The 8649-nt window shown below is 41.9% G+C and overlaps 1 non-coding gene across 1 annotated transcript; it reads right to left on the reverse strand.

Annotated features, from left to right (window-relative positions):
- Positions 1–4951: 4951 nt before the first annotated feature.
- On the reverse strand, positions 4952–5023 carry trnah-gug (transfer RNA histidin (anticodon GUG)). Its single transcript has one exon. It is a non-coding gene; the product is annotated as a tRNA-His (tRNA).
- Positions 5024–8649: the final 3626 nt, after the last annotated feature.

The following is an 8649-nucleotide window of genomic DNA, read 5'->3' on the forward strand; positions in this document are numbered from 1 at the left end:
GGAGGGGAGCTCTATAATCACATATTAACATTTATAAACGTCCAATATTCATGGGATCTGGACAGGGTAGATATGGGCAGGTGGTTTACCCTCTGGTATGAGGAGCACCATAGGACATGAACTCAGAATTAGTTATTGCCAATTTAATTCAGAAATTAGGAGTAATTTCTGTGCTCAGGGGCCAGTGAATTGATGGAACTCCTTATCGAAACTGCTGTTGAGGCTGAGTTGTTGTGTATTTTCAAACTGTGCCAGACAGATATTTAATCAGAAAGATGATGAAGCTTTGTCGAGGTAATGCAGGAAAATGGAGTAGAGGATTATCAGATCAGCCATGAGTTCGTTGAATGGTGAAGCAGAATCGATGGACTGAATGGTCGACTTCCAATCCTCGAGTAAAAAATGAGGTCTGCAGATGCTGGAGATCACAGCTGAAAATGTGTTGCTGGTTAAAGCACAGCAGGTTAGGCAGCATCTCAGGAATAGGAAATTCGACGTTTCGAGCATAAGCCGGAATTTCCTATTCCTGAGATGCTGCCTAACCTGCTGTGCTTTAACCAACAACACATTTTCAGCAGACTTCCAATCCTACATAATTTTGTCGAACGTATTATTTTATTGATAAGTTTAGAATTCTGAGGTGATGGGATGAAGTGATAGAAAAGTTTTCTCAAACTGATCAGATGGGTCAGGAACTCGGCTCATAAGCTTGTGAACAAGAAATATGCCATGGCCTGTAGACAACAAATGACACTGAGTACACCACAGATGGGTAGGTGCAGAAGCTGTGATTGCTAAAGAAAATTGGTGGATCTAATACTGTTGGCAACTTGGTGATCATGCTAGATAATGGATCGCAGTGTGATTCACACAGCAACAGTTTGTGAAAGAATGAAAGGTTTGTTTCATTGGAGAAGTATTCTGTTGCTCCAATTACAATTGATTATTTGAAATATTGCTCAGACCTTTGTGTGGAGTGTTACACCAAAATACTCATTTACAATCCCATTGGATAATCTATTGCTCTCGATCTCTCCTTATTTGTTTCTCTGTCAGGCGAAGTAAATTTAGAGAAAGTCGAGAGGGAATGAAAGGAGGAAAGAAATGTTGCACTCCTTTTCATTATCCCAATTTAACTTACAACAGAATAAAATTGCTTCATTTCGACCTGGTTGAGGTTTCAATTTATCACAAATCTCCGGTGCAATGAAGGGCAAGAGCAAGATTCCCCATCCAATGTATACTAAAGATACGAGGCACAAAGGAAATCCACAGCTTCGTTTGATAGAAGTAACAGCCAGAGTAGGATTCACATCCATACATGCACAATGTAAGACCAACCCGTCGGCTTAGCCTCTGGGTCACTTCAGCCCATTGCAAAGGGGCTCACATTTGATCACATCAGGATTACATATGGTGCACCGAGGGGATAAGAAATTCCCTGAGATGAATCGAATGCACACCATTACGTTTCTGCTTTCAACGGAATAATAATACCAGCAAAATCCAAGGAATTGACCTCGTCCTTGGAAGGAATACCTGTCCTTGATTCATTCCGCGTCGGAACTGTCTCAGAATGAACCAGCAAACATGAAATTCCTGTCACATTCACACGCACATTTAGTCTTGATGCATAATTTCTTCAGATAGTTTCTCTCTCACATGAAGAAGTATATATGGAGAGAGAAGTGAAGGTGATGTTTTAGCTCGATGGGCTTTCTCATATGGCTGAACCTGAACTGGGTAAAATTCCCGGAAATGCTTTTTGTTCATTTCATTTTATTAATTTTGCTGCAACCTCACTCTGTTCATTGCAATGATCGGAAGTGAAATGGATTTATAACATTGGGACTTTTAATATTGTATTCCATTTTGCTCCGAATTTATTTCAGCTTAAATAAAATATTGGTGAGAAAAACAGAAGGTTAAACTACAAAACAAGATGCCAGTTTTGATGCTCAGTTACTTTGGCAGATTTTCGTGGTATCAAATGAACCCAACATCATGGCGATTTTTCTCCCAGCTTTAAGTCATGGGATTAAAGCAGGAAATCGATCTCCAAGAGACGGATCACTCCCTATTCATTATGGAATATCTTTCCTTTACAATATACAAAATCTGCTCAGTTCCATTTATAATGCTTCATGTGGAATATTAACGGAAGTGTTTCAAAACTCTGAGTTTTTGCTGAATCTTAATCAGCTGCATACGTTTCTGAGCTATCTTTACATCTAAAGTCGTCCAAATTAGACATTGTTTCCTCGCACCTTCCACTCCCCACAATCTACTTTTACACTCTTACCTGGCCACAGGTTGTCTCTCTCCTGGTGAAACTCACTGCTTCTGTGTCTCTAAATGTGCCTTTCCAAATATTTTGGAAGCGGATTCTCTGAGTGACAGAAATTCAGCTCCCATTATTTCTTTGTCCGACATCGATGGTTTTGAAAGCCTGACGTTCAGAAAATTACGAACTTGAAAGAGTGAATTTAATACCTATTTACTCTATCCAAACCTCAATTGCTGTTCAAAATTTCCATTCGGTTTTCCTTGGTTCAGCTTCAAATTTCCCATCACACAAATAAATAAAATCCCATCCCCAGTAAACGCCACCAGCATCGTCTCTAATGTCTTAGCAGCCCAGTAAGCGCTGGCAGTGTCCACTCTGATAGAATCACATATTCCCTACAATACAGAAAGTACAGTTCAGCCAGTCGCGTCTGTAGGGACACTCTGAACAGAACCTCAACCAGACCTAGTTACCGTCTCTATCCCCACAAGCCTCTGGCTTGTGATTTCAAACTAACCCACTGGAATAAAATCTGGCATCGTGTGACTGCTGACCTTATCACTGTGTTACCCATGGGTAATTCACTTAACTTACTGAATTCACTCTCTGGACACATCAGCGCAATTTAACATGGCCAATCCACCTAACCTACAGACGTAACAGCAATGCGAACCACTGAGCAAATGTACCATCACATTGAACACTATCTGTATCATTTACACACTGGTAACTCAGCCGAGTGAAAGCAAGCTGCGCCCTTAAACCGAGCACAATGCATCCAAACGTGGTTCTACGCTGTACAACATCACTAGTTCTGCTGGAAATGTTTCTGCGCTCAGATCTGAATGGGTTTACTCTGTTTTTCTTCCTCAGATTCCTGCTTTAAATAAACATATCAGTCAGGAACAACTCTATATAATGGTTTTCATTCCAACACAAACACAATGTGCAGTTTGCAGAAGTTACGTGTTTGCACTTTCACTGACACTCTCTCTCCCCAGGAGATGCAGTCCTTCCCCGCGCTGATTCAGACAGCACTGTCCTTTCTGTCACATATCAAATCGAGAATGGAAGGCCAGGCATGAATAACCTTCACTGGGGAACAGAGCCACAGGTTTAAAACCTTTACGATGCCCCCAGCGGAGAATTGAACCCTGTGACAGGAGGGGACACTGACCACGATACTGTGGAGGACAACAACATTGAAGGAAGCCCTTCAGCCTGTTGCGGCCGCACTTGTCCGACACAACTGCTCAACAACCTGAATCAAGTTTTCCATTGTTCAGCCCATAGTCTTTTATGTTTTGGCATCGCAAATTAACGTCTCAGTTTTTTTTTCAGGTTGGAAGGGTTTCCACTTCTCTGACGCTTTCAGCACATCTACTCAAAAATTTCTGCCTTTTCCCGAAATCGCTTGGCCCCAGTGTTCCATCCATCCATCAATAACAAACGCTTCTTTCAGTCTATCCTATCCATATCCCTCACTATTTTGTACATCTCATTCATGTCTTCTCCAATCTGCTCTGCTCGGTGACAAACAACCCCAGTCTGTCCAACCTTTCCTCATAACTGAAACTGTTCAGCCCAGACAATATCCCATTCAATCTCTCCTGCAACGTTCCCAGTGCCATCACATCATTGCTATACTGTGAATTGCCGAACTGCACACAGTAATCTAGCGAGAGCTAAATTAACTTTTTTTCCTATTCTGTTACAGAATGAGGGCGTGGCTGTCTCGGGAGTATTGATTGCGGTCCCTAATTGCACAGCGGGTAGTCGAGACTCAACCGCATTGCAGTGAGTCTGGAGTCACATCGAGGCCTGACCAGGTAAGAATAGCAGGTTCCTTCCTCAAAGCACGTCAGTGAACACGATGGTTTTGTTTTTTCAACAATTGGCCATGTATTTATAAGTGTTATTAGATTCGTAATTCCAGATATGTATTGTATCCCAATTCTAACATGGTTGGAGTCAAACCCGGGTCCCTGGTCCATTTGCTTGGTATCTGAGTAAACGGTCCAGTGGTAACAGTGCTCGGCCATTGCGGAAAACCCATGAAACTGATCTGTCTGAAAGAAGTCGCTTTTCCTCGATATTGTCCTGTGTCATTTTCCTGAGCTTGACCGCCCATAATCGCAAGTCCATATCAGTAAAAGCTGCTACCTGAGGATTGGCCTCACAACAGCCGTAACCAAATGGATCAGCTGATCTGCAGGTCCCGATGGTGGGGTTGGGGCACGTTCACCCAGCAACGGTGACCGCAGCAGCGCAGACTGAACACTATCAATGTGAGAGTCTGTGTTCGATTCTGCAATGCCTTAATGAAATAGGAAATGACTCCGCAACCACATGATGAAAGAGCAGTGCTCCGAAAACTAGTGCTCAGTTAAACCTGTTAGACTCCAACCTGGCGTTGTATGGTTTTTAACTTTTTACACCATAGTCCAACACCGGCATCTCTAAATTAATGTAATGGGGCTGTGGGATGAAAAGTTCAGTTAGTGATGGTAGGAAGGAGTGAAATTTCTGAGAACGGGTGGATTTGAATTCTGACATATGAAATACAGAGATGTGAGCGAGCAGAATTTGAAGGGAAAAAATTACCTTACCCAAACAACTGATTCCTTGGTGTTTCCCAAGAGCTGCAGCAGATAGAGGAATTACTGCCGTGACTCGGATTCGAACCGAGGTTGCTGCGGCCACAACGCAGAGTACTAACCACTATACGATCACGGCATCCCACAGATGAGAGCGCTGATAGTGCGCAATAAATACAGTCTCATAGGACATATTAGGCAGCGCAAATAATGCACAATATTAGTGCTAAGCGAACAGTGGCAGATATGTGGGAACTCAGAATGGGCTGACCATTTAATATCGGTTCCCCCAGAGGCTGTGGTGATTCCATCATTAATATGCTGAAGGCTGAGATAAGTAGATTTCTCCAAAACATCAAAAACTCCGGGGACAGTACAGGTGTTGTTGAAATGTATGCTTCAATCGTAATGCAGTTTAACATTGGCTACTTCACCAGTTTCCCCACACAAGGCAGTAACCACTGCTGCCACATAGTCCCAATTCCCAGACTCAGAATCAGAGGAACTGAGTGGCGCAGTCGCGAAGATGTGCGAAAAAGCTTTATCAGCCAGTGGGTGGTTGGAATTTGGAATATACTGTCTGCATTGTTCAGAGCGACAGAAACCCTTACAACCTGAATAAATATTCAGATGTGAGCTTGTGATGCCAAGACATATAAGTCTGTGGAGTAAGAATTGTGAAATGTGATTCAGTTCATTAGGCAGTTGTATTTGAGAAGTGTGGCCACATTTGGTTGAAGGGCCTCCTTTGACACTCTTGTTCTCGGTAGTATAGTAGTTAGTATCCCCGCCTGTCACAGGGCTCAATTCTCCGCTGGGGACAGTGTAAATATTTCTAAACTGTCGCCCCGTTCCCAAGTGCGGGTATTGATACCTGTCCTTCCATTCTAGATGGGGCATGTCACAGGAAGGACAGTGCTGCCTGATTAAAGGTGGGGATGGACTGCAGCTCTCAGGAAGGCTGTGTGTCAGTGAACGGCCAAAAACGTGCCTTCTGCAAACTTCACCTTGTGACAGTGTTGGAATGAAAAGTATTTGACAGACTTGTTCCAGACGAAGTGTTTACTAGAAGCAGGAAGCTGAGGAAGAAACAACGTAAACACATTCAAATATGAGTGCAGAAACATTTCCCGCAGCACGAATGAAATTGTAAAGGACAGAGTAGCGTTTCGATACATTGAATTTGGGTTCATTTATTCTGATGAGGCTATTACCAGGGTATAAAACCATTACAAAATGATACAGCATTTACTCAGTATGATGGAACATTGTCTCAGTAATTCGCACTGGTTTTCAGAGGGAGGGTTGGGTTGATTGGCAAAGTTAAGTTGCCCTCTCGTGTCCAGGGAGTGAATTAAGTAAGTTAAGTGAATTAGCCATGGGAAATGTGGGGATAAGGTCAAATTCACAGGACGTCAGATTATACTCAAACAGGTCTATATGAAATCATAAGGGGGGGAGGGATTCCCCTTCTTCAGGTGAAATATATGGAAATAGGGAGGGGAGGTGGGTCTAGGTGAGATGCTCTTCAGAGATTCGATACCGGCCCGATTGACTGAAATGTACTTTCTGCACTGTAGGATTCTGTGATTCCATGAATTGATAATGACGGGGTTTACTGGGGTGTAAAGCCATTAGAGAAGATGCTGATGGGGGTGTACTGAAGGTGAGATTTTATTCACTTTTCTTCTTGGAAAACTGAGAACAGTTATCCCTGAAACAAGGAAGACTTAATGTTTTTTTTTGCAGGTAATGAAATGTTTGGTCAGAGTAAATAGGTGGAAAATTCCATCTTTCAAGTAAGTAAACATCTAGATATCAGGTGTTCAATACTTTTAATCAAATCTTTGAAGGAGAAAGAAATGATGAGAACAGAATCGCTGTCACTCCGAGAATCTGGTTTTCAAAATATTTGGAAAGGCACATTTGTTGACATGCAAGGAATAAATTTCACAAGGAGAGACACAGCGTGTGGGTAGGTAAAGGTGTAGGGATGGGGTGTAGTCAGTCGGAAGTTGTGGGGCAACAATGTCTAAGTTAGTTGACTTTAAATGTAAAGAAATTCCTTTAATGTGTGCAGCTGAATAAGATTCGGTTCCAAAAGTCTGCATTTTGAAAGATTTGGCATAATATTCCACATAAAGCATTGTAAATGGAACTGAGTGGATTTTTATTTATTGTGAAGGGAAGATATTACATAATGAATAGGAAATGGCCAGTTGCTTGGAGAACGACTTCCTGCTTTCATCACATGCGTTCAGGATGTGAGAAGAAACACCATGATGTTTGATCCATGTAGTACTCTGTGAAATTTGTCAAAGCAACGAGCAACAAAACTGGTGGGTTTTCTTTTGCACTTTAACCCTCTGTTTTTCTTAGCAGTATTTTCCTTAAGCTGAAATAAAGCCAGATCAAATTTGAATACAACATTAATCGTTCCAATGAGATATATCTAATTCACTTCTGATTATTAATGAACATTGTGAGGTTTCAGCAAAATTAAAATGAAACTAACACATCAGCGGTTCTTGCGATTTAATCCAATTCAGGTTCAGCCAAATGAGAAAGGCCATTGAGCGACAACATCGCCTTTATTTCCCTCTCCATGGCTGCTTCTTCACGTGAGAGAGAAAGTGACGGAAGAAATTATGAGTCAAATGTACGTGCAAATATGAAAGAAAATTCATGTCCTATTTCATTCTGACTCAGTTCTGACTCAGAATGTATCAAGGACAGTTAATCATTCTGACCAGCATGGCTATTTACTGGAATTTGCTGTTATTATAATTCTGGTGAAGGCAGAAGCACAATGGTGTGGTCATATGTCACCCCTCTACAAAATGTGCAGAGGGGACCGAGGGATTATGGTGGTGGGTAATTATACCGCTGTGCTCTACATTCACAGGTTCGACTCACACTCTGGTTGCTAACTTTATGTACCGCTCTAGCAGTTTTTATTTGCACCTCACACTCTGGTATACACTGGATCGAGAATCTTGTTCTTGCCCTTCACTGCACGGGAGATTCACAAATAATCGACACCACATTAAAGTCGAAATGAAGAGTGAGAGCAGCCATTCTATTCAATTGTAGATGAAATTGGTGAAATGAGAAGGAACGCATTTTTCTTTCCGCCCTAAATTCCATCTTGTCTTTCTATGAATTTACATCGAAAGAAAGAAAGAAAACCTACAGATCGGGAGCACAGGCTTATCCAGTGGGGTTGTTCATGAGTATTTTAACCTAACACTTCACACAAAAATCTGATCAGTATTTCAAACAGTCAATCGGAATTCGAACCACAGAAAATGTCTCCAATGAAACAAACATTTCGTTCTTTCACAAATTTCTGCTGTGTGTGAAACATACAACGATCCATCATTCAGCGTGATCACTGACTTGCCAACTGTATAATATCTAGCAACTTTCTTCAGCAATCACAGCTTCTGTACACAGCCACCTGTGCTGGGCCCAGTGTCGTTTTTTGCCCCAGGCCACAGCATATTTCTTCTTCCTGAGTTTATGAGCCTTGTTCCTGCTCTGTCTGATCTGTTCAATAAACCTTTTATGCCACTTCATCCCATCCCCTCACAATTCTGAACTTATGAATAAAATAAGGCGTTAGACGAAATTTTAAACCAAGTGGAAGTATGCTATTCAGCGCAAGGAGTCTGCTCAACCATTCAACGAACTCATGGTTGATCTGATTTGGAAATGCTGGTGTTGGACTGAGGTGTACAAATTTAAAAATCACACAACACCAGT

The sequence above is a fragment of the Hemiscyllium ocellatum genome, unplaced genomic scaffold (assembly GCF_020745735.1).
Source record: "Hemiscyllium ocellatum isolate sHemOce1 unplaced genomic scaffold, sHemOce1.pat.X.cur. scaffold_585_pat_ctg1, whole genome shotgun sequence".
NCBI lineage: Eukaryota > Metazoa > Chordata > Chondrichthyes > Orectolobiformes > Hemiscylliidae > Hemiscyllium > Hemiscyllium ocellatum.